This window comes from Homarus americanus, unplaced genomic scaffold, assembly GCF_018991925.1.
Source record: "Homarus americanus isolate GMGI-L3 unplaced genomic scaffold, GMGI_Hamer_2.0 scaffold16968, whole genome shotgun sequence".
NCBI lineage: Eukaryota > Metazoa > Arthropoda > Malacostraca > Decapoda > Nephropidae > Homarus > Homarus americanus.
In genome coordinates, this window is record NW_024715613.1 from 26,146 (window position 1) to 32,054 (window position 5,909).

The following is a 5,909-nucleotide window of genomic DNA, read 5'->3' on the forward strand; positions in this document are numbered from 1 at the left end:
TTTTACAGCGGCAATAATTCACCACTTAATCAAAACTGAAATAACAGAATTAAATATTTTGTAAAAGATTTTATTTTTTCTTTAGTAATTAATATCCAGTTTTTTTTCTCCGTGTTTTTTATTAGTAATTAGGTATGACAATTAATTTGAAGAGGTTAATTAGAGTTAGAAGGTTAATAGGTTAATTGGAGGTCTGTGTTGGGTTAGGAGTGGAAAAGCTGGCTGCAAGACGGTGTGTACTGAGAGAGGGGAAGGGGGAGAGGTGGGGGGGAGAGAGGGAGGGTGGGGGAGGAGGGGGTGGGGGAGGAGGGAGGCAGTTGAGGGAGGAGGGTTATCCAGGGGGCAATTGTCCTAATACCAAAGTGGAAAAAAATGGGAAAAAACGAAAATAAATGGGAAAATAAGAAAGAGGAGAGAAGAAGAGCAAGGAGTTTAGATCTTATAATTGAGGAGGAATATAACCTTGTCACTCGAGGAGGAGGATATTCCAGCTTCCTGCCCCTACTACCACACATCACCTCACAAGTCACACCTCCTTCACACCACCACACACCATATCCATAATACCATCTACTCCAAATCAAAAGCTCACCAAAATATATCCAGCGCTCTCAACCTTCCACAAGCCACAAGATTTCACACGGCCCTGAGTCCTACCCTTTGCCACCACTTGTCAACAAACCATTGGTGATGAAAACAACGAGTACAAAATTATTGCCGTAATATAAAAGATTCGAATAAACAATCTAGCAATACCTGATTTAATAAACTTAATCTAATATATATAAAAAAATAACCAAAGATCAAAAGTAATGTATTTTCAGGCGTTTGAAACAAAATAAACGGCTTTTATAAATTAACAGCTGAGGAAAAAAAGATGGCTTCCTGTGCTGCGTAAGAATGTCGAAGCTCAACGATGCCTAGAACTTGATGATGATTTGATGATTAATGAATTATTACACATTACCATAAATATATATCAGATACATGAGATTTTGTTTAAGAATTTGTTCAATGTTGACGTATAGACGAGCTGCCAAATATACGTATAAGATAGTACTTAGACCTCCTATAAATCCTTACCTTATACTACAGCCATCTCGGTGGGTCCTTAAGATTTAATATATCAAGGTTTAATGCTATATATTTTTTTCGGTTTGGTTTTAAGAATAAGGTGAAGTGATATCAAGATTTAAGGTTTATGGTTTTATATCGTCAATAACAGCATTTGGAAAAGAGGTGATAGTCAGGTTTAAGGTTTAAAGTTTTATTCGGAAGTTTTAAGAAGTGGTAAATAGTATAGTGTTTAGTGATTTTAGAAGTTTTAAATGGTGATAATTTTAAAAAGAGAAATGACAAAACAAGTTTTAATGGAAGTGATGTCAAAGCTGAAGTATTAATCTGGTTTAACATAAGTTTCCAGTTTTAAGAGAAAGCGATAAAACCAAAAGGCAGTTTTATCCACGTTTAACACTTTGGAGTTCTTACTTTTTTGCGAGAAGAGAATAAGAACCAGTTTTAAAGTTTTGAATCAAAGTAGCATTTATTATTTAACTTGTATTTGTTAAGACATAATTATCGAGACAGACAAACAGACATTGACAGGGGTTTAAGACAGTATGGGAACGTCGCTGAAACGAACTTCCTTGGGCGCTGTGTACTGCTCGAACACCACCACCTGGAACAACACAACACGTAGAGGCGTTATTGCTTCAGCTCTCAGTATAACATAAGTAAGCTTCAGGTCACACATGGTGATAGTAATTGTAGAAATGATGAAATGGGCTCCGATCCCAGTGTTAATAGGCCTCAATTAATAGGCCTCAGTCTTAATAGGCCTCAGTCTTAATAGGCCTCAGTCTTAGTAGGCCTCAGTGTTAATAAGCCTCAGTCTTAGTAGGCCTCAGTGTTAATAGGCCTCCAGTCTTAATAAGCCTCAGTCTTAGTAGGCCCTCAGTCTTAATAGGCCTCAATCTTAATAAGCCTCAGTCTTAGTAGGCCTCAGTGTTAATAGCTCAGTCTTAATAAGCCTCAGTTTAGTAGGCCTCAGTCTTAATAGGCCTCAGTCTTAATAAGCCTCAGTTTAGTAGGCCTCAGTCTTATAGGCCTCAGTCTTAATAAGCCTCAGTCTTAATAGGCCTCAGTCTTAATAAGCCTCAGTCTTAGTAGGCCTCAGTCTTAATAGGCCTCAGTCTATAGGCCTCAGATCTTAGTAGGCCTCAGTGTTAATAAGCCTCAGTCTTAGTAGGCCTCAGTGTTAGAGGCCTCAGTCTTAATAAGCCTCAGTCTTAGTAGGCCTCAGTCTTAATAGGCCTCCAGTCTTATAGGCCTCAGTCTTAATAGGCCTCAGTCTTATAGGCTCAGTCTTATAGGCCTCAGTCTTAATAGGCCTCAGTCTTAATAGGCCTCAGTCTTAATAGGCCTCAGTCTTAGTAGGCCTCAGTGTTAATAAGCCTCAGTCTTAATAGGCATCAGTCTCAATAGGCCCCAGCCCTATTAACCAGAGAAACACGTCCAACCTACTGATCTCTCAAAACACTACAGTTACTCCTGAAACACTTCGAGGACAACACAACACCCTCAAGTGGTACTCGAGGGTCAGATACGTCACTAAACTCAAGGATAAAGTATAATCTTGATATAACTTATTATATAACAGATGATTATATAAAAGACAACTATATACTTTGTAGTATAGAAAAATATAGATAAATTCAGATCTAATAAACTGTTATACATATAAAAAGTGATACAAGAATTATTTAATATTAGAAGAAAGAAAGATTAGATACTATTAGTTTTGTCTTAAGGAATGTTGACGTAAGAGACACGATTATATTAATAGGGATTAAATCAGTGTTTACCTCACCTCCAATTATCTCACCTGAAGGACTGACCAATCATCATGTGGAGGTAGCGTCGCCAACACCAAATATCATAAAGGAAGTAAATGAATGTAATCTTTAAATCATTCTCTAACCTAACGTAACCTAACGTAACGTAACCCTAACCTAACGTAACCTAACGTAACATACACTAACCTAACGTAACCTAACAGCATAACTAACCTAACGTAACCCTAACGTAACGTAACCCTAACCTAACGTAACCTAACGTAACGTAACCCTAACCTAACCTAACCTAACCTAACCAAATCTCAAAAAACAGTTACAAATATATATAGTCTTGGATCCAGGCCTTATAGAACAGGTAAATGTATATTGTACGAGTTACCTGTTGGTTCTGTGAAGGTGTGTGGTAGGTAATTATATTTATGTCACTGTGAAGTTTACCTGGTGGTGTGATAGTGTCTTCATACCACCCACATTAACTACTCATGGGACGGTGGCGGCAACGTTGAAGAGCTGGAGACACGACAAACCAAATAAGATGTAATTTCAATGTTGATAAACTAGAGACTGAAGGCGTAGTGGTGGTGTCTTATAAAAACAGACCGCGCCTCTACAGTGATCTTTAATAAACAAACCCCCTCTAGTAACTTAATAAACAGACCGCGCCTCTACATTGATCTTTAATAAACAAACCGCCTCTACAGTAGCCTGAATCAAGTATCTGTTGAAGTCATGCACATACCGCGTTAAGTCCCTTCTGCAGGAGTGGCGCCGGCAGGTACAGAGACTTGGTAGGTCCTACATGCAATGACACGACCCAGGTTGAAGCGTTGACAAAGACGACGCCTTTGTTCACTCCCTCCCTTCATCACCATGTGTCCTGTGGCTCCTCCTCCAGGTACAAGGAGGTGGTAGATGCACCTGGTCTTGGAGGTGAGCCAGTGAAGGGCGTCCATCCCTCCAGGCTGTTGATTAGTGCAGGTAGTGAAGAGTTAGTGTGTGTGTGTGTGTGTGTGTGTGTGTGTGTGTGTGTGTGTGTGTGTGTGTGTGTGTGTGTGTAAAACAGTAAAAAATCTAATCAAAGCAAGAAACGTAAACTAATAAGACTTTGACTACAAACAAAAAAAAGACACTCGTGAAATATATAAAAATCATATTAATCTTTTTAGTGGAAATATTAAGTGAAGTTTGGACACACACACACACACACACACACACACACACACACATACACAAACACACAAACACACACACACACACACACACACACACACACACACACACACACACACACACACACACACACACACACACACACATACACAAACACACACACACACACACTCTCTCAGGAATAAAGTAGAAGGTCAAAGGACCTCTCTCTCTCTCTCTCTCTCTCTCTCTCTCTCTCTCTCTCTCTCTCTCTCTCTCTCCTCTCTCTCTCTCTCTCTCTCTCTCTCTCTCTCTCTCTGTCACCATTGCCTATAATCCTCAAGGCAAAAACCAGTAATTAAATTTCCTGTTGACTCTCCAAGATCAAGGTAAGTTGCCCAGGTATAATCTCTTACCTGTGATCAAACTTAATTAACAAGAAGGTAATTATCATACATTTAAAGTATAGGTTTAATTCAAGTTTTCTCAGGTGATCCTATGACCTCTAGTGACTTGTCTCTGCCTGAAATACTATATAACCCACTCATTCATTGCCTGGAATCTCCTTACATCCCACTCACCTGTTTTTAACTCCTCCTCAAAAACCCACTCACTCATTATCTATCACCCCCATACCCCACTCATCCATTACCTACCACCCCCACTCACTCATTACCTATCACCCCATACCCCCACTCATCCATTACCTATCACCCCCCACCCCCACTCAACCATTACCTATCACCCCACCTCACTCACCCATACCTACCACCCCCACTCACCATTACCTATCACCCCCACCCCACTCACCCTTACCTACCCCACTCACCATTACCTATCACCCCCCCACACCCCACTCATCCATTACCTATCACCCCCACACCCCACTCATCCATTACCTATCACCCCCACACCCCACTCATCCATACCTATCACCCCCACCCCACTCATCCATTACCTATCACCCCCACCCCCCCACTCATCCATTACCTATCACCCACCTCACTCACCCATTACCTATCACCCCCACCCACTCATAATTACCTCCCCACCCACTCATCATACCTATCACCCCACTCATCCATTACCTATCACCCCCCACCCCACTCATCAATTACCTATCATACACTCTTCCCATTACCTATCACCCCCACCCACTCATCCATTACCTATCACCCCACACCTCACTCACCCATTACCTATCACCCCACACCCCTCATCCATTACCTATCACCCCCACCTCCTCCCTCATTATATCACCTCCCACCCCACTCATCATTACCTATCACACCTCCTCCCACCCCACCCACCCCTCCTCCCTCATCTATCACACCCCCCCACTACACCTCCCACTCCTCATCTATCACACCTGCCCCCTCCTCACCTGAGTAACAAAATCAGGTTTTAAACTCAAGGGATGTGTAAGCCAATCTTCAATCTCCTCATCTATAACAAACTGAGTCCTTCCCATAGGCCCTTCTGCTGGTTTGTATTTATGCAGCTCACCGTAGTTAATTCGACCTAAGTTCTCTAAGGATGGTCACCTCCTCACTCGGTCGTGGCCTGTGAGCTGCATTTCTTGCTGAGGAATAGAGAAGATATATGTGCGTTTGTTTCAGTCTATCTGGTAATATTGTACGAAGTCATTTGATGTTTTGTGAATAGGGTGTGTGTATTATTAATGAGACAGTGTGGTAGTCCCAATGATAATATTGTGTGTGTGTGTGTGTGTGTGTGTGTGTGTGTGTGTGTGTGTGTGTGTGTGTGTGGTTTGTGTATGTGTGTATGTGTGTGTGGGGTGAAATAATGATAATGTGTATGTATATACATAGTTGACATAGTTAATTATTTAAACCAAAGTACAATATTAACCCCCTTGAGTACTAACCCAATACGTAACTTCTA

The 5,909-nt window shown here is 41.1% G+C and overlaps 1 long non-coding RNA gene across 1 annotated transcript; it reads right to left on the reverse strand.

The window, feature by feature from the left end:
* Positions 1-1,516: 1,516 nt before the first annotated feature.
* On the reverse strand, positions 1,517-3,669 carry LOC121857912. Its single transcript, XR_006087292.1, has 2 exons — positions 3,595-3,669; positions 1,517-1,678 (listed from the first exon to the last, which is right to left on the reverse strand). It is a non-coding gene; the product is annotated as an uncharacterized LOC121857912 (long non-coding RNA).
* Between the last annotated feature and the right edge of the window lie 2,240 nt (positions 3,670-5,909).